The following is a 21,018-nucleotide window of genomic DNA, read 5'->3' on the forward strand; positions in this document are numbered from 1 at the left end:
CAGCACTATTGCAGTGATGCGCGACATGGCAGTAGCAACACATCAACGATATGAATTAGGCTGTACCAAGCCGCCTCCCCGTCTACCCCCCACCTCCCCCCAAAGAAACATTACATTATGTTAGTCGTAATATTACAAATGCTAGTCGCATGTTGTGAAACAGAAGTCGCATCCTCGTGGTGAAGTTCTGTCCTGTATAGCGTAGTCTAGGCAGTCGTGTCTCGGACGAAGTTTGACGACGACGACGATGAGACAAAAACAACGATTAGCAGCAAGGGAAAGTCAGGGTAGAAGTACACTCATAGCAGTATAAATCATAGCTTGCCGTTTACGCTTATTCAAATCTGCGCAACCTCCCACGCGGCAGGGTGAATAATGCATCGAAAGCGAACCAAAACATCACAGCAGGCAGAACGTACGAGAACAATGAAGAGAAAAAAACATGGGGGAAAAGAAAGCCGCGCCACTCGATCTATTCGAATGCGGATCACGCACGCGCGCTTTCGCGACAAACAGCTCCATTTATACACAAGCGTAGAAGGATCGCGCAGAGCGCGCGCGTAATATGTTGACAGAAAAGGGGTGGACCACAGGGTGGTGGCTCCTGCCCAGCGGCAGCGGCTTCACACGTTTCGCAAACAAGGACCACGCACTCACCGCCAAACGCACCGCCACCCACTCGAGGTCGGCCGGCACGTGCGACCCCGTCCGCGTCGGGGCCGCGCACGGCGAAAGCGTCGAGGAGGAGGACGAGGATAACGACGATGACGCGGAGGATGATGCCGTATCCGACAGCGGAGCTGGGCAAGTACACAGTTCCTTGAGGGACACCTCCGAAGCACGGGGCAGAAGAGGACTACATTGACTTTCACCACACAGACTATAGACTGTCGCACGTTGTTCGCGGCCCGGCGCGCTCGACGGTTCTGGCCGGCAAGCAGCGCGAGCGCCGGAGGCGTGCGTGGACGCGGCGGCGGCGGCGGCGGCGGTGCGAGCGGCTAGCGCAGCGAGCGCGCGGCGAGCAGCGTCGCCGTCCCAGCGTTGCCTCCGTGATTGACGGCGCCAGTCGGCGATCGCGGAGCCTATTCTGTGTGAGACTCCGGTTCCGTTGCAGTACGAGGCGTGCACGGAGCCGCCGTCGCCGCCGGGTGCGGCGTAGAGCGTAGCACGACTGACCTTCGCTCCGACTAGCTTTGACAGCGTCGCCTCTAGAAGACGCGCGACGTGCGCGTTTTGAATTCCCAATCAGCGGCGCGCGCAAGTGTGTGACGCCGACGCCCTGCCGCCTCCCTTTTGCTTGTTTGTTTTGAAAGTGGGTGACGAGGAACGGAATGCAAAATGACGGTTTAGGGAGAGCAGGTACACTGCTGAGAAACGGAAGGGAGGAATGAGTGGGAGAGCGGTCGGCCCCCGAGGGAAATAACTGCGACGGAACGGAAGGAAAGAAAGGCGCTCGCGGTTTGAGCGGGCACACGTGCGTTCAAAACGAAGTAGGTGCGGATGCACCCAAAGATGAAGGGGAAAAAAAATAAGGGAAAAGAAAGATCGATGGATCGACCAAAAAACGTTGCCTCGTGTTGGGAGTCATCGATCGAAGGTAGAGTAAAAATGGCCCCGAGCTGAAAGGAAGAACATTTTTTTTTTTTTTTTTTTAAGATATGGCACTTCCGTGTTCATACACCTCATGCGCATGGAAGAACGCTGACTGGCAGTTCTGTGATTGGTGTATGTCCTTTGTTCCGGGGCTGTATTAAAATAAAATCTATTCGTTCTCTCTTTCACTGAATAGATGTATACACATCTTCGACATTGAGTAAGCAGGACGCGGAATACATACAGACAACGCAATCACATTCACCGATCATCACAAGACACGTGCGAAGCTGCCATGGATCGCGTTGGGTATAGGTTCGTGGAATAAACGTGGAGGAGATTGGCGCTGCAGTGGTCATGGTCGACGATAACGATATCGATAGCAGCTTCGTTTACATGAACTCAGCGCGCGCGGGTCGCGTCACAAGTCGAGCTGCTCAGCCCGACTCGACTGAGTTTAAATACATCTTAATCAAGCGGCTTGGGCGAGTCAATTACGACCCTTTGCGGACGCGTTGACCTTACTCGACACGACGCCCACTTGGCCCGACAAGACGACTCGACTCACTTCGTCGTTTTCACGCAAACGTACAGCTATAGTGCGGCAGCAACAACCCTGCAGGATCGTATTTTGCAACTGATTCTTCCTTCGTCTAATCTTTTTGTCCATCGCGTCTATATATAGGTGCCAATCCCGACGATAATGACAGCGGAGTGACGGCGTGCGAGTCGACGACGAGAGGAATCATTACAATAGCAGATATCTAAAAAAATATGAAGCGATAGAAACTGCTTTATACGGGAATAAGTGTGTTCCATAACTGTACTTGTCGGAACTTTTCGTACTCCTCGACGGAAAGAACGTACTCGACTGTGACTATAGACAACCCTAAAAAATTGATATACATTATGCGACATGCAATTACGCACGCGCGATTTGGAGCTATTACAGAAGTTTGCGCTCACGTGCGCGGCAGTACCGTGCCCCATCCATCGTGCAAGCCTCCCAACCCATACACGCTTAAAAGCGGTGCATTTCCTGCCTTCTGTAAACTTGATAGCGCGAAAGCGAAGCGTGGTCGATAACGAAGGCGAAACGGTGCTATTACATTTCGATTAAGACTCGAGGGAGAACGGAACTGAACGCCCAGAGCCACCGACTGTGCATGCTCGCATATACATGAGCAGCAACGGAGGCGCGTGCGCTTTACGGATAACCGTTATCCGTTCGGATCAAGCCACCGCACGATCCGGACGAGGCGGTCATCCGTCTTGGGCCGCAGACACGCAATTACGACCGCAGTGGCAGAGCGAAAGTGAGAGGCCGTATTTAAAGGCTAACATTGGTCCGCGCTCTCTGAAGCAGTATACAAACACGCCGCCGCCGTCTCTAACTGCTGTCCAGGGGAGCACAGTTCAATCAAACTGAGAGCGGGCGCGGGCGAATGCATGCGTGCTTCGACAGACTGTATATATAAACTCGGTTTTGTCAGACACGAACGGGTGGCGCCTTTGACAGGACAGATTTCAGCAGCATGACAAGTGGCAACGTTTTTGACTTGGTGCTTGCTACCTGGCCTGCGAAATGTATAACGGTTACAAGGTGATAGCCGAAGATTACTGAACTGGGCAGGTTGGTACTCACTGAAAATTAATAGCCACGAAGGCGCGGGGGATTATGAAGGCATACGTCATAAAATGGATGAAGCTATAAATGCATCAGATATAGCCGTCTCTGTTGCGCTCATTGTCAGCGAAATGGTGCTACTGGACGTCGTTGCGAGGGTAAGGGTCAGTGCTCGTGTATTCTTTCTCATACTTTCTTTTCCCTGTCTTCTTTATACGTGCGGCGACGAACATGGGTCGTGTAGTAAGATGTCAACTACAAATAGGGACGCCTACAGAAATACATTTTCGGTTGAAAACCAGAGCGTTGTTTCCGCTGTTTCTGTCTTTCATCGGTTTCACTTATCGTTGGTCCTATAGGACAGCCGAGAAAAAAATGCAAGAGATCCGAAGGCAACCGTGCGAATGGTACAGAAAGTATCGTCGACACCCCAACTATAGTCAACAAAACACAAACTCGCCTTTATCCCCCCCCCCCCCCCCCCCCTCACGCTTTTTTTTTTTTTTTTTCTTTAACGCTGAGAGTATGTAGGTAATTTAAGGGAGCCGTGAGACCAGACCGTCGTGCCTTACGCTCAATTCTGCTACAAGCACCGGCGCAAGGGACTAAAGCACGATCCGATGACACATAAGGATGAAGGAAAGTGACGACCGGAGCCATTATCCGTACACCTATAGCCTATGAGGAACGTCAACAGTGATTGCCTCCGGAATAATTTCAAACCACGCGAACTTCCTTAACGTTCACCGAAAAACCTCCACGCGCGGTAAACGTGTATAGTTTTCGAGTTCCGCCGCATCTAAACCGCTGTCGGGAGTCGGAACCAGCAACCTCGCCCACAGCGGGAGAATACCACGGCCGCAGAGTGAACGCAGTGGGCCATACGTCTCGATCTGGAGTGCGGGCTCGAACTGCAAGGTCGCCGCATCGCCTTACAGATATGCACCACGCGGTGGCCAAAGGCTCATGCGAGAGCCCCCGTTTTTCTCCGGCACCTGTAAATATTCGCACGGCCCCAAAAGGTCTCCGGTAAGTCCGAGCCGAGGCGAAAAAAAAAAAAAAAAAGAAGAAGAGAGGCCACCAAGGCCGGTACACGCGCACCGCAAATGCCGCGCATACAGTGAGGACGCGCAGCCATGCAAGGAAGGGGCCACCGCGCCAGACGGGGAAGTCTCCGGCTATACATGGAGGGGGAAAGAAAATATGAAAATGTAGCCGTCGCTATGGTGCGGCTTCCGTGCGTTACGAGATGCCGGCTGCGGAAAGCCGAGAAGAAAAATAACGCCGCAGCGGAAGCGCCGCGCGACCGCGCCACTATATATACAATACTTACACCCGTGTATACTTTGCTGCATGCTCACAGATTTCGCGCCGTCCGCGTTGCGAAGAGCAGGGCATGCATGTCCCTGTGAGAGAGTTTCGCAATAAGGTGTACACAATTTTGGCTCCGTTCGATTGGCGCTCACGCGAAAAACCATTACTATCGTTCGCGCTCATTCATGCATATACACGTCTGCGCCGCTGCTGGTAGATTTAACTTAACACCGTTCGGTGGTCAATGCAGCGAGGAAGCTTTTTCGTATTAACAATCAACCGCAGCGCCAATGAAGGAAGGAAGGAAGGGAGCGGGGGAGAGGGTGTTGTAATTGACTGCAGTGGACGCGTACACGCTTTCAAAGCAAGGCAGTCATCACAGTATACGTATATGGCCAAAGATCGAAGAAAAAAACATGACGCCTGTACACAAGCACCTATGAGTACGGTTTGCGCTGCCGACAACAAATAATGCCGCACCACGGCGAAAGTTGCAAAGAAAACTACAGCGCTCAGCACTTTTTTTTTTTTTTTTCGAGTCATTCGGACATCAAACACCACCGCGCGTGGTAAATTGCTCCTGCAAACACACAGTCATTCGATTTGGTCCGTTCCCGGCTAACACGTACCGCGATAGGTCGTGACGCAGCAAACATCCGGCGGTCGTACGATGAAACAAACAAACAACCAACCAACCACACTTCGACAAGAACGACAGCAGACCTCGTAACTCGCACGTTTGATGTCGACGTTTCTCGCTGAGCGCGAGCCGGGGGAAAACAGGTCGAAGCCGCAGTTCCGAGCGCAGAGACGCCACAGCTCTGTTCGTCGGCCTCGCGAGCGCGTCCTCCAAAATAAGCCACAGGTGCGCGCTGACACAGCCGAACGAAGGCTTCGAATTGCGTGGTATACACGGGAGGAGGGGCAGAACAACGTGTACAGTACGTGCGCGGTGTGAAGCAATCTGCCCTGCGGTCCGCGGGGGCGAAGTCCCCCACGCAGCCACCGAAACGGGCCCTCGACAACGCGCAACGATTCTTCCATTAGCGCAGAGAGGAAGAACGAGAGAAAGTGGCCAGAAAGAGTGTATACGAAAAAGAGTTCGGTAAATGTACTGCATGCGGGAGCAAGGGCGATTGGCAGTGGTGTTCAATAAGCTCATGAGCCCGATATCGCCGGCATACAAACCGACGCGGCAGCCAAATGGGGGCGGGCACACGCGGTTCAGGCGAACGGTATATACTTTCGTTCCAGCCAGCTCAAACCAAACGCCGCCGGCGAGCGCTGCGTGCCGTCGGAAGCTGCGCAGCAGCGCCGCTTTTTATCTTTTATCGAGTCCGAACGTGACCCGCGTGCTTTACCGAATTGCGCAGTATAGCCGACGAGGATGCCGCAACAAACGCAACACGAGCTGCGCACCGCGATAGAGGACGGCGATATAGAGCACCACGCCGAGCGGCATGCAGCGAGCCACACACACACAGAAGCACGCTGCGACAGAGCGCCCGTCGGTAACGCATTTCGATATCGACGCGAAAGGTTGTAAATATATACCGTTTACAACTCGACACAGTTGAGCAAAAGTCGATGTCATTGGGGGCTATAAGCTCATGCCGAAGACCCGCGTGGTGTTCACAGCCGGCGGCCGAGAGAGCGCGGGCCATTGTGGACAGACATGAAGCCCGAGCAAAAGACACTTTGGTCGCGACGGGGACCTTGGAAGCACCAATCAACCGCGTCAGCAGTATTGCTGAGACCGACCTATACCGCTCCTGTTAGCGACAGAGAGGACCTTTCAGCATTTATCAAGTGGAAGCGGGACGGCCCCCGAAAAACTCCCGCTTAGACGAAATGTTAAGATGTTATAGCGAAAGTGTTCTACAAGTTTGTATAACTGTAACCAGGGAAATAAACGAGAGTGCATTTTACTCAATGAGACCATTAACGACACAAATTTCGTGATCTACTCGAACCCGTGTTATCATTCGTAGTTCGATCCCATGAATCAACTGCGAACCAGACAGTGAACGATGGGACAAGCGTTGTTCAACAGCGGGAAAACATCCTTGCAGCCGGCGCTGTCTTCGAGACGTCAAATTAACTGAATGAACACACTGTTGCTCTTTAGCAACGCACGTATAGGCCTGTCTGCATATCCTGTGCCGCCCAACGCAGCACGGCATAATCGAGGAAGATATACACGCGCCGGCAAGAAAAAAAAATATATCTTACGAATGTTGTTGACAGTTCGACTTACGATCACGCTTCGGGGGTATTTATCACGAACAAATCGATTTTTACCAGAATGCGTTGGGAACTATATATAGCGTTGCAGCATATATGCACGTGTAAAACCGCGGTACGTAACCGTTTACCTGAGTAGCAGGCAGTGCGACGTGCCGCCAATTGAAGCGTGCCAGGAGACGTGAAAACCTCGTACGCAAAAGCTGTCTTAGCGCTGCCTCCCATCGTGTGAGCTCGAGGACGTTGCACGCACCCCCGTGACGCATCAGCTATCGAGGTAAGCACACAAAGGCGCTTGACAACATAACAGACACCACGCATACGCACATTCCACACGTATTCGTACATTGCCTGGCTTACGTGCGTCGCGTTCCACACACACGCGTGCAAGATCAGCAACTCAGTCTGCGGCATGCGCCGAGCGCTTTCCGTGTCATACTATCAGATGGGCGACATGTTTTTCTTAAAAGGACATAGGCCGCAAATCGAGTAGAGAACATCAAAAGCGTTCCAGAGCTTTGGAAATTAAGGAAACACACCACCATGTATACGATGGGGCTTGTCTATAGAGTTACGGGGCTTCAGCGCAAGCGTTGCAACAGTAAGACGTGCCGCGGTGTCAGCTCTGGTCTACATACTTACGGCGAAGACTGCATAAGGTCTGGTGATCTTCAACGTTTGCACAAGCTTATAGGAGCGTACAAAGACGAATGGAAGGAACGTCACCGATGGCAGGTTAATTGGTGCCATGACACAATTCCTGGATTTAATTTAAGCCTTTGCCAGAAAGGTTACTTTTAAGAACCTATAGTGGTCAAATTTTTATCCTCCAAATTTTTGCTGAACTCAATACTCGTTAGTGTTCCTTAAACGTGTGACGAAACGTTTTTGTTACGCCATTATGTTGTAGTAAAAGTGTGGGAACTTTAGGAAACGCGCGTAGTGATCCGTCTTTAGTTTTAGCGTATTTTGTGGTTTACCAAGCATCCTTTCGCGGTGTAAGAGTGGCGCGTTTCGATATCGCAGAAGCGTGAATTACAGTTTAACGTAATATTACTCTTTAGTGTCCCTTTCAGTATTTTTTTAATAGTTTTCTCCCAAGTGAACCGTTTCGTTGGCGTACCGCCCACCCTTCGACAGCAGACACACATACAAGGCGAAACTGGCATAACTCGTAGATCGCCGGTTCGAACACCTAAACCTTAACCAGGCACAGCCGAAAAAAAAAAAAAAGCGCAGCCGAACTTGGGGAGTGGGGTGGGGGGCGCATAGTTATATCATGGAGTTTTATTGTAGGTTCCCGATATACAGTATAAATCCATTCAGCATTTAACAGGATATATAAGTACTATACGCAGACACACAAAAACAACAAATAAAGATGCCATGCCCCACCCCCCTTGGACTGACCCATAAATCCGCCTCTGAAAACAAAGCTGGCAATCTTCTCATTTTTCGCTGACGACGAAGGTTTGCGTACCGATATAGAGAGTATACCTATCGCGCGGCTGCACGCGCGTTGCTAATTCCGACGAGTGAGCGAAATATTGTTGCAAACAAGCCGGAAGTTAACTTTATACCAGGTGCGTTCGGCGGATATTGCACCGACGCGCAAAATTGTTTAGGTTGGAAGCAGCAGCTGCTATTTTCCTGCGCATATATACGTGCCTTATTTTGGGCGATAACGTCACTTAAACGTCCGAATGGCGTTTTTCTCACCGCCTGATCCACAGCGGCGCCGATTTGACGATCCCGCAAAACAGCTAGGACGCGCCGGCCGAGTTTTCAGCCGTGATAACGTGAACTCACGTAAAGATAGGCTTTTAAATGAAGGAATTAAGCACGATTACGACCTCGGCACGTTACAAAAAGCGACGTTTCTTGAAAAACGTGCCCCACAGGCGAAGTTTGATGGCGTCGAGCTTGCAACCAAGCTTTTTTTGTCCAATGTGAATTTCTAGCAGTAATAATAAAAAAAAAAAACGTTTATTCATATTTGACGCTGTGACGTATGATCGAAGTACAATATGAAACAATACTTACACCTCAGGGACGTAAGCGGGGCATGCGAATATAGGATGGACCACTGCGGCCGCGTTCTTTATGTCGAAACAAGCGCAGACGACAAGGCCATGCAAATACTTGCCGTAAATAGCCAGACAAGTTGGTATGAAATGCGATAGCCAGTCATAGCTTAACATGGAGCCACACATGTGGTCAAGTTAAAGGCGTCTCCACGCACAAGCGCGTAGACTGCCTGGAAGCACCACAGCCGACATAATATATAGATGAATTCCTTTCTGCGCCGTACCAATCAAGTTATCTGCTAATTTTATTCTCGAAGCGAAAAGACGCGGACAACGAATGATCAATACAGGGCATTACAGATTCCGCCACACACAACGAGACAGAACGAATGAACGCTGCTCTCGTCGAAAATCGGGCTGCATGCGTGTGCATACATGCACGCATCGGAAGAGCCGCCGGTGCAAGTTGTCCAATCTCTTCCTCATCAAATTCCGCATTCCAAGATTCGAGGCAAAGAGACACCAAAGACACGCACGCACACAAACACACACAGATGCTAAGAGAAAGACGACTGGCGCACGAATGGCGTGAATGGCGAAGAATAAGAAGGGGCGGAAACAGAGGGACCCGACCGAAATAAGCCCAGTGTTTCCCGGGGGGCGGGCACGAGCGGAGCGCGCCTCGCCCGGTCGATCATCCGTAAAAATAGCCTCCGCTGCTAGCTGCCGTGGCCGTTATCAGATTGCGCTTATAGCTACGGCTTCCCTTTATGTATGTATACACATTCTGCCGCGAGGCCGTAGGGAGGTCCGCGGGATCAGAACGAGCCTCTCTCTACGGACCGGACGGCCGTTCGGCAGCCCGCATAACAAAGGAAGCAAACGCAGCGCCGCGCGGCGTGCCTCGACGGTTGAGTGCAGCATTTGCGAAGTCCAGAGCCCCAACCAATGCAATCAGGAACGCGAGCGCGGAATGTCTCACTCGGCGCAACGGTGGCGTTTACTGATGAAGTGTATGCGCCCGTCGCGCGGTCAGTCGCAATCCCCTCGGCGCTCTGATATCTGTATCACACAAAAAAGGGAACGGAACGTCGCCGACGACCATGTATACGTGTATTTATTTACCCGTTGGTGGTTTCCTCTCTACACTTGGCCGCAAGAAAGCTTACCCCTCACTTTCATTGAATGGACACACGCACGCTCCTGGTATTCCCTCGGTATCCCCACCAGCGCATAGAACAATTTATACGCGAACTGGGCGCAGGCATTATACCATACAGCTATCAAGGACGACGGAGCTCGAATCTGACGAACAACGTGGTATAGTAGTCACTGAGCGGAATAATAACGCCAGGGAAGATGCGAGAAGCGCACGACTTCGTACGCGGATATGTACTGATACTTCATTCGCTATAGCGCAAATAAAGGCAGAGATATACGCTCCTCGTTCGCCGACGGAGGGGAGAGGAACGAGGTGGGAGGAGCAGCGGCGATTGTCTCGTCGACCGCGCAATTGTATCAATTTGCCGGCCAGGCCTCTCTCTTTCGCGCGCGCGGTATTACACTGCTTTCGAGATTTCATCAAGTAGGGAGAGCCGAATTCTATACGGGAACGAGGTGACCATCGATTGAGGCAGTAAGTGAACGACTAGATATAGAACGAGGGAGCGAAATCTCTGCTGGATGGCTAACAATACTCCCTCCTCAACCACCAAGTTCACACCGGAGTGCCTCTATATGCAAGAGACGGCGCGCTGATTAGAAGGGGTCTATTGTGCGCGCAAATCAGGGCGAGTTACGAAAGGCACGCGTAAGAATTTGAGTGAGTGATTGAACGAGTGAGTGCGTCAAATTATGGGGTATATAATGTCCCAAAACAACAAAGGGCTATGAGAACCGCCGCAGGCGGTGGGAACTCCGGATTAATTTCGACAATTTTTTTTAACATGCACTAAAACCTAAGTAGACGAGCGTTTTTGAATTCCACTCCATCTAAACGCAGCATTCGCGGCAGCGAATCGAACCGCGTGCTCGGCAACAGAACGCCATAGCGACTGAGCCACCATTCGGAAGAGGGGGTTGTGCAAGTGTTTCTAGAAAATAAGTATGACAGAAGTACTGTGGGATGTGATTTGCGGTTGAAAACAACATGAAAGAGTTGACTTCAGTCCTTAACCAGTAAGATGGCACGGCCCGCCGCGGAGAACGAAGTGATGAAGAGCGGAAACGAAAACGACGGTTTTTTTTTTTTTTTTTTTTTTTTTTTTTCACTTCCGCTTCGCGAAGATATATACGCTTCCTTCAAGGACGCGCTCACTTCACGTCCGGCGGCGTATAGGCAACAGCATCATCCTTCGGTAGGAAGCGGGCGCAAGTTTGCGAATTCCATTCCGCAGAGCACTCAACGATATAGATACATGTGCGTAGCGCGTACAATATCCTTCGTAAGCCTCTACTACAAAAAGAAACAGGAAATCAGTTTAGACAGCATTCTTACACCGTGTACTCTGTATTTTCACGTCTCTAACGGGTTCATGTTGATTATTGGCCGAGAAAACAGACCAAATTTCCCTTTGTATTTCACGCCAAAACCACGGCGCAAATGCAGCAAGTTGTACGTTGATCACGCATTATTGCATTTCCGTCGACCGCTTTTGTTTTGGAAAATTATCGACTAAATGTGAGCTTCGGGATGGTAAATTTAAGAATCCACAAAGTCGATAGAAGCCAGAAGGACGGTGATTAGGCAAATCCGTGCACTCGCCCATCACTGGAGTCATGCTGGTTGAACAGGCAATACTGGCAGTGCACGCAGGCACCAATGCCTATATTTCCCTTTAGTATATTTAGTGCAAATACTCCATGCGTACTTCATAACGAAATGTAGTCGTCCTTACCTGACAAACGGTTAGCTAAATAGCGCCGAACAGACATCAAAATTTAAGACATCGCAAGACCCGGGTGCGGGAATTTCGAAAATTATCTGCACTTTCGTATGCGACGAGGTACTGCACAATTCATCTGACTCCAGAAATGGTTAAAACAAGCAAACAACCGCTGTCACAGTTGGCTGCGGAGTTGGTTTCAATCAAGTGCGCCACTCGTGGTGGACTTGTCGAACTTGTCTCTGCCATACGGAATGCATAGCGAAGAGATAGAGGCGTGGATAAGAGCACGCCACTACCTGACATTTCAATCCTTTTTAACCATACCCCGCAACCGAGCGCGCAGCTCGAAAGTAAAGAAAAAAAATTGATAAAAAAGGGGTGGGGGGGAAAGGGTCAGTCCGAACGAACGGCCCACACGCGGATCGAACGCCAAGACGCCTATTTTCCAACGACGCCGGGGAAAGGTTACGGTTCACGCGACTCCAGCGAAGCCGGCCGCTCCGCAAGACAGGCGACAGCTCGACGGGACACACACAGACACGAGGGGCAGCTAGGGGCGTTGATCGTGCTCGAACCGTAAAACGGCGAGGACATGTTATACTACCCTGCAATCGATTCCTTTCTTTCTCTATACCTCTCTCTCTCTCAGTAATATTATACTATCATACGACCGCGGCCCGTGTGCCGGTATAGGGCTCTGCTTCGATATACACGCGGCGGTCACGCAATAGTGAATGCGCCGCAAGCTGCAGGAACGGCGCGCAGAAGGAAACGAGAGCAAGCACTGCACACGGCCCGCCGCAGAGAGAGAGAGAGAAAACCGCATACTTTCACGCAGCGCGCGCGACAAACGCCGTTTCCCTTGACAAGATGCCGCGCGCACGAGAGCTATAAAGGCGCGCGACCTTCGCGCGACGTAGGTTCGCGCGCCGCACCGGTGCATATAGACGAGGGCAGCCAGGGTTATCGAACGGATTCTTCTTGCTGCTTTGGCCGACGCTGCCGCGACTCGGTCGAGCGTTTGTGCGAGGGACTGGCGGACGCAATATGCGGGCGTGTGTAGTGAAGTTCTTGCCGCTGTCGTTGGTGGCAGACAGTAAACAATCACACAGCACACACGCACTGAGAGAGAGAGAGAAATAGAGAAAAGAGCAAGACCGCCGGAAAGCGCAAGGACGGCGCGTGGCTAGTTGCGCTTGCGCGGATTTCGATTAAAGAAAAAAAAAAAAAAAAGGGGGGGGGGGGGAAGAGAAATGGTAACGCGAAACGTTTCGCCACCTATTCCTGCTTCGTGGCAACGGCCCCGCCTGCTGGACAGGCCGCATATGAATGAGAGGCGCCGCGCATTCACACGATCCCTCACACGAGCAGCAAAAAAAAAAAAAAAAAAAAAAAAAAAAACGATCACGGACAAGCGCAGCCTCCCGCATCTGCTTTGGAAGTCATGTGCCAGAAGAGCTTCACAAAGAACGCACGAGATTTTTGTGAATTGGAAACGGAAATAACGGTGGGAGTATTCCTCCCGCCTGGCACAGGCCGCTGCCCCGAATATTCGGCTGCGCCGGCGTTCCTGCGCATACATGCATATACGCGTACGCAGGGCAAGGTTCATGGTTGAATATGCTCGAAGAAAAAACAATATACAAAATAAGACTAGCAAATTCGACATCGGGTCCAAGACCTCCGGATGTCGCAGGAGAACTCAAAAACCGAGTGTAGCCACCGATCGAGAGCGACAAACGCACCGCCGGCCGCCTTCAGAGACTTGCTGGACAACAGCACGTTTTGTGACCACAGTACACTCATGGGCAACGCCGCAAGATAACTTTATTCGATGTTTACATGCATGATCTGCAAATGACGGTTGCTTGGCATGATCACTGGAGTACGCACCAATTCCAAGCTTCCTATATATTATATAGTACTCCGTTTCATACTTAGCAGGCAACGTTGAGGAAGATACCGAAGTATATAGTGCTGTCACAGAAGTCTCACTTCGCGTCTTCCGTAATGCAACTGCTTTTAATCGGCGGTGATTTCTACAAAAGAACTACCTGATATATTACAACTACAGCTCTTCGACGTAAGGCTACGTCAAACTACGCGTTATTTGTGCACCCTCGTGCTTGCAGTATGCGACATATACTATGGTTCGCTTCTGGACAAATAGGGACATTTAGCCCAGCCACTTCACCGTCTGGGACAGTACCTAGCTGTATACGATAAATCACTTCATTCGGTAAATCTAAGCAGGGGCACGGCACACGAGTACGGCTGGGCTGATACGAAATAAAAGTTTTCATCTCGACACCATTGTATATTCCTTGGCACTCTGTCCCTGGGTTCAACGACCCAGACTAGAGGGTATTCCTCAGCGAGACTCGTTTTTTCACTTCGCAGGTTAACGCTCTATATATTGAGTAAACATACTACGTCGATGTTTCGTCAAAGCCACGCCTAAAGCGCCAGAATTCATCGGCGCTTCCGTGCCACGTGGGGACACTGAACGACCGGCGCTATAGCGCGAGCCACAGCGTTCTCAGATTACAATGGGTCTTTTCAAATTCAACGAACCGAGCGAGCATCGACACCGAGCAAACAAGAAATCCAAACAAGGTGCATTCAATCAACCAGCTGCTGGTATCCCAGCTCATTACTCCCAAAGTAAACGAAAAACACAGCAGCACGTGGGCGACCGAGGTGAAGATCTCTATTACCCCTTTTAGAAGCATCCTCTGTCCTAGGACAGGAGAAAGAAGGGCGTGGGGAGGGAGGTGACGGGGAGGGAAGTGAACGCCTCGTCATCATCACTCCACAGGCTTGACACACGCGCTGTAACAGCGCCGAGAAGCACGAGAACAGAGAGCCCGCGGACGCCTACTATGAATAGGCGAGCGCGTACGTGGGCGAACGTGACGGAGGAGTAAGTAACGCGATCAGCAGTAGCCCGCACGCAAACAAGGCGCGTTCTCGGCGTAGCTCGGAAAGAGAAAGCAGCGGCAGGGGAGGTACACGCGTTATCGCGCGGCTCGGCGGGAGGCAGGACAACAGAAGAACCCGGCGAGACACGGGAGGCGCACGCAACCCGAGGGCCGCGGTGGCAATCCAGAGAAAAAGCAAGCAACAGCGGCGAGGCGCCTGCATGTGACGCCTGCGCGCAGCCCGGTGTGCCACTGCGCTGCGTTTAAGCGGAGAGGCCCGCGAGCTCATTGTCTCGGCGGGCGAACAATGCCGGCCCAGTATATGCACCGCTACTGGAGCACAGGCGCGTGCTCGCCCACTCTCTCTTTTGCCCCGGTTCTGTATACGGTGTGTATACACCTGCATGCGCTAAAGCGGTCGGTCGAACGAACGCCACAATGACGCCCCCCTCCACACGGCAACGTCGCCGCAACGCTTATCGCGCGATATTTTGGCCAACAGCGATAAACACGACGCGCGGGCGACAGCTTGCGTACTTTTCGGGCTGGAGGCGCCGACCTGTATAAGTATGCACAAGCGAGATGCCGGAGGAGAAATTGGCGGGTGCAGCAGCAGCAGCGCACGGACGGTGCCGATTGCACTGGAAAGTAATCGATCGGATTCTGGCGCTGAAAACGTGAAGGCATGAACGCAGTCTCGAGCTGACAGGTGGCACGGAAGCCAACGATTGAGTATACGAAGGCACGGGGGTGAATGCGTGACAATAGGTGTAGTCAACGCGGCGGCGGTTATAGGCTCGCATGTGTACGAGACTGGTGTTGTAGTTGTAGTAGAAGTAGTAGTAGTTGTCGTAGGCGACTTTGAAAGGAGGAAATTGGAGAGAGAAGTGCAGCGCCGTAATTGTCTCTCGCTGTGAGGACAACTCAACAGCACTGCACAGGGGAGGGGTGAGGGGAAGAGAAAGGAGGCCTCCGCAGTCGAGCGGCAAGGCCGATCTCCTTCAGGGGAAGGAGTTTCGTTGTAATCCAGTTGTAAGTGTCCTCGCTTTCGTTTGGGGTCCGAAGCAGAACCTCGACACAACATCGAGGTCCCCCTCAAGTTGTGGGTAATTCACCTAACCAGTTACTAATTACCACACTAACTTTCTCAGTTTTTATTTATTTTAATTTTTTTTTGTACGAATGTACCCGACATGACCCCAAGTGCAAACAAGTCGTTTCAATTTTCATTGATGCGGAAAGCTGTTCGAGCTTTGTGGGGTTAAATCAGTGCAACTGTAAAGCCACGACAACACAAAACAGGCTGACCCGAAGCGCTGGCGTTCCGCTGCTGCGTACGAGGTCGCGCGTTCAATTCACCACGGCGGAGTGCAAGAATGCTTGTGTAAATAGGGAAAAGAACACCTTCGCAGTCGTAGCTTTGGGACGTTACATTCCATCCATCACGTCGGAAACAAACAGCGATTATTTCATGTTCGGTACGAAAAACATGGGCCTTGTCAACAAAAACGACATGAGTGATTCCACTACCAGAAAAAAAAAAAAAAAAAAAATGTGCTTCCATATCCGATGCTCTAGCAACCAGTTCACTAGGGTGTATCTGAGCCTGCTGTTAAAGCATCTGATATGGAAACATTTTTTCTGGTACTACTATATTTCTGGCACTGTCACACATTTCATGTAATTAAGTGTCCCGGTGAACGAAAAAAAAAGAAGCAAAAAATAAAAAAAGAGCAATTCATGCACGCAGCTTGAATTCAGTTCGCCGGCTTAGATCGTATAACAACCGCACCGAAGGACGCGACCTCAAAGTGACACGCTCTAACGGCCGGTCATAAGGATTACGTACAATACTTAAACAGGCGAGTATGGGACAAATTTATATATATATATATATATATGCGCGCGCGCGTGTGAATGAAACTCAAGAGACACCGGCATTTTTGATTCCCCGCGTGCTATACAGATGGCAAAGGAACCACCGGGTCAAATATATATAATTAGCGAACTCAACAATAAGCCAGCAAACATCAAAACGCGTTCTATCAGACCCGTAATAGTGCGGTGTAGAAATGGCACACGGGGTCCGCAAGCGGTTAGTTCATGTCACCATCTCGGCAGCTATGCACCCCGTACGCAGCCAAAGAAAGCGAAGACTGCTGAATGGCGGCGATCCCACGCTTAAAGTTCTCGCACCAGCTCCACGTGACGTCATAAATGTTGACACCAGCCTACTGCACCGCAGAGTAAAACAGGCGAATACTTTACCCGCACAAAAAAAGAAAAAGAAAGAAGCGCGTGGTTGCAGTGACGTTATCATCGTCACAATTAGGGCGCGAGATTTAAAAAGAAAGGACGTTTTGCTTTCATTTTCTCTAGCCATAAAACTTTTTAGTGTTATTCAAGAGATGCAAATAGAGATCTGACAGGAGTCATTTTTAGCCTGAACTGATTTTAACGTTTAGAGCAGTCCTTCAATATACCATGGCTGCAGTCCGCTATTCGCGCCTGTTCAGCACCATTCCACAAAGATAACTTATGGTCAGAAATCCCGAGAACTAACCCTCCCTCACTGTACGTGACAGCTTAACGAAGGCGCCGTTTACGCCCAACGCCAAGAAGTCGGACACAGGCCCGCTGCGGTCATTTTTCACCAGCAACATCTCTAAACGACAAGCAACCGTCCGTGACATTATCCCAAACGTTCGTCAACATCATCACTTCCACCAATTTCTACCAAATTGCGCACTGTAAACGACACCTCGATTAAAGCGAAGAAGAAGAAAAAGATCGGACAGTTCGAAAAGCAAAATGAAAACGGCGCAGTTTCTCTGGTAACACTGCCTACACAGTGTAACGGTGCAAGGAGTCATAATCACACGGATCACGCGCGTTAGAAAGAAAAAAAAAATAATGATCCCCACAGCTGCGTTGTACTGCTGCCCAAGTTCACGAACGACCTTTACACAACGGCCATAAACAGCACTGACGTTAAGGAAAAAAAAATAAAGGAAACAGTATCAAATTCGGCCGTGAGAGGAAAGAAGGGCTGCTTATAAATGCGGTCTCCACAATACGACATTCGAAGAAGGTTTTCTGTTTTTTATCTTCGGGGCGCGCAGCTGTCGGACCAGCGCGGTCTTAAATCTCACAAACGCGAGGAACAAAAAACAAAAAAAAAAAGTGGGGGAGGGGAGAGAGAGAGAGAGAGCGAAAAAGAACGACGACGAGACGGAGAAACACAGAGCCTGGGCAGAAATGATTATCCCATTGCGCAGCGTCAACGCTCCCCGTAATTGCCCGTCGCGCGCAAAAGTAGCGGCGCAACCGCTCTGCCTGGTCTGCTTCGAGCGCGGTGCAGGTTCAACAAAGGAGGTCGTCGTTAGGTTTCTTTTTTTCTCCCCTTCTGTCATATACTCTCCTCCATTCAAAAGAACCGAGTGCCCTTTCTGCTGCTGCTGCCTCGGGGACGCGTCTACAAATGACGGCGGCAATTACGGTCCCAGCGGCTAAAGGATTCGCGTGCGAGCAGGCAGAGGCGACGCGCTCGCAAATCTCGGAGAGTGTTACACAAACGAACGGACAAACGACAGCGCACCACACGCAGGCGCACACACAGTACACACACGCGTATAGACCGTCTATATAAGACGCTGTAATACGAGTCCCGGTTCAATCTTTGTAGTATAGCGATGGCAGCAGCCTCCGGAATCCATCTGTCGAAGTATTTCATTCAGAGAGAGAGAGAAAAAAAAAAAAGAAAAGACGCCGGTGCACACTTTCGTATGAACACACGAGTGCGCGAACCGTTCGGGCTTTAGATATAGGGCTGTTACGAGGCGCGAGCTCTTATTTAGGAGCAACTCTCGCGCGTGAGAACGACGTCGAGGAGGAAAAGTAAACGAAGATGAGGCCTAAACAACGGTAATTTGCGTGTGTGCGCGCGTGTGTGTGTGGAAGCGAGGAGTGACTTGTGCGGAGAAGCGGAATATGCGAGGCTCTCACGCCGCAGACCAAAGCACAAGGGAAACCTGCGGTTGTCTTCCCAACCGACGGCGGATATAATTACGGCGGAACAACGCAAACATGATTGAGTAGTCCACACAACAACGATTGCTATATACAATCCCTCGCGCATACGAAGGTTTACGTACGTAGCATCGTGCGACCACGATTTCCTCCGAACGATGACCGGATCGTAGAACGTGTAGGAACACACACTAATCGGCCCGCCACAACCAGCTCGAAAAATTCATTCACGTCAATCACGCAATCAGACAACAGCTCCGAACCGCGGTCACCCATGCACTCAGTCAGCTGCAAACCGACGCCGCACGTAGCTCCTCGATCCACCATATCAGTCAATCACCTATGGCTCGGCGCCATATATATATATATATATATATATATATATATATGCACGTCGGTGCACGTAACTAAGGCTCCCAGGCAGCACGAAACAAGAAGTACGGCCTCTGAATAAGTTAGCTGCGAGCAGCACTTCCAAGTATACCGTGAAACAGGCGGCCAGCGCGTATGGTGTTGGGCATGATTCGCACGTCGTCGAGTACACACGCTGAGAATGTGCGTGCTCAGCGGGCGAATGCAGCCTGCTTTATTATGGCCCAGCTGCGCTTGAGAGAGTACGAACGAAATGCATACGTTCAGTCAAGTACACACACAGCAACGCACGGATGAAGCCGTCGACGTAATCAGAGGGCAACGACAACCGTCGACCCCGTCGTCACGACGGACGGTCGATATTCGACGCGAAGAGGCTATAGAAGGCGCCAATTACCCAAGGTGATCGGGTTTCTCGACCTTCGGCGTGCCACAACTGCGCGTTTTCCTTTCCCTCCTCAACTCTACGCGCGTAAAAGCATGAGGGGCACTCGATCGGTCCTTTCCAACAAACTCGACTCCGACACCTTATACGAAGAGTGAGTGATATCCGACACGCAAATAACCTAACGCGGATGAACAGATCGCGCGCGAACTGGAGTGAATCCTGCCCTAAGGCGATTTACTAAACACATCGAGCGTAGTTACTGAGCGTGAAAAAAAATTATATTATATATAGGGGGGAAGGGGGAAAGGGCGCAAATGTTTCAGGTGCGTCGTTTGCGTGATGCAGCAACTCCCAACTCCGTTTGGTCAGGTAATGCCAAGTGCATTCGTGGGTTTTCTTTTCTTTTTTTTTTTTTTTTGAACAGAATACAAACTTAGCAATTCACACATGTCCATTGGATGGCGTCCAGCCACAGACATTCTACGAACGTATACGGCCTCTATACGCATTTGAGATCTTGGCAGCGATACTGTAGTCGGCCTGAGGGCGAATTACTGCACCGCCGCTGTATATAACGTGCGCACACACATAAGGCTATAAACGCCTGCTCCCAAATATGTGCCAAGTCCAAGATCGAACGCGGTCCACGGTGCTCGAGAACCGCTTCCCGACAGCGGCAGCGTGACCAGCTCAGAGTAAGTATAGGTGGCGCTGCGTACCTATAAAGCGAAGCGAACAAAAAAAAAAAAAAAAACACAAAGAAAAAACAGCATCAACGAACCGAGCCGCACTTTTCCAGCCCGATACTGCGAAGCATGGTATTTTATAATCGATAACTCTCGTTTTGAGTGCTATATGTCCATAATTCACGAAGTCCCTTGAGAATTAAACGCCTCATGAAGACTGATGAGGTTTTATGGCGCATGCAGTATGTAACCTTAATTTAAACCATTTTCCTAATCAATGCTTTGTGGAAACAGGCAGTTTCCACAAAGCATTGATTAGGAAAATGGTTTAAATTAAGGTTACATACTGTGTGAAAGAAATAAAAAAAAGCACGTGGCTTAGCTAGAAGTAGGAAAAAAATACCGCACGAAATAAACGCTTGAAGTGAACGCACGACATAAGCGCTATACTAAAGGAACAGCCGCGCTTAAAATTGATCACACGGCGATATAAGCTAGACTTGTCGATTTCACCTAAAAAGAATCCAATACACAGCCTCACCGTGAATGGAGAAGGCTTGTGCAAAAGCCGCGCAAAAACAGACTGGTGGCATACGCCACAGTGAATTTTCCGCATCAACTCTCCGCGAGGTCACACAATTTGAGAACGCATGGCCGACGATAGATTTTTTTTTTTTTTTAAGAAAGGTCCGCTTGTTACTGCATTAAAAAAAAAAATATGGACTTCGACTACTGCGAGTTAATTCTGCTTACACGAAAGTGTTAAATATCCTCGAAAATACCACGAAATTCACCTGCCATTACCGCCGTGGTTTTGGGGCGTGATTTAAGAAAATGTCCGGCTTTTGTTTTCGACGGGAATGTGGAAAGAGGGAAGCAAGTTACAGATAGCTTTGTATTCTACATTTTACCTTCGTATTTTTTTTTTT

The 21,018-nt window shown here is 50.4% G+C and overlaps 1 protein-coding gene across 8 annotated transcripts in view; it reads right to left on the minus strand.

Annotated features, from left to right (window-relative positions):
- The window catches only part of LOC119449920 (protein kinase C and casein kinase substrate in neurons protein 1), a 116,632-nt gene that overhangs the window by 53,230 nt on the left and 42,384 nt on the right, over positions 1-21,018 (minus strand). The window contains exon 1 of one of the 8 annotated variants that reach the window (XM_049665519.1): positions 5,258-5,316. The exons of 6 other annotated variants lie outside the window; for them this stretch is intronic. The gene's annotated coding sequence lies outside the window, so the exon portion shown is untranslated. Of the gene's footprint in view, positions 1-657; positions 1,073-5,257; positions 5,317-21,018 lie in introns of those variants that run through there. One more of the 8 variants, XM_037713207.2, reaches the window with a different exon arrangement.

This window comes from Dermacentor silvarum, chromosome 4 (genome assembly GCF_013339745.2).
Source record: "Dermacentor silvarum isolate Dsil-2018 chromosome 4, BIME_Dsil_1.4, whole genome shotgun sequence".
NCBI lineage: Eukaryota > Metazoa > Arthropoda > Arachnida > Ixodida > Ixodidae > Dermacentor > Dermacentor silvarum.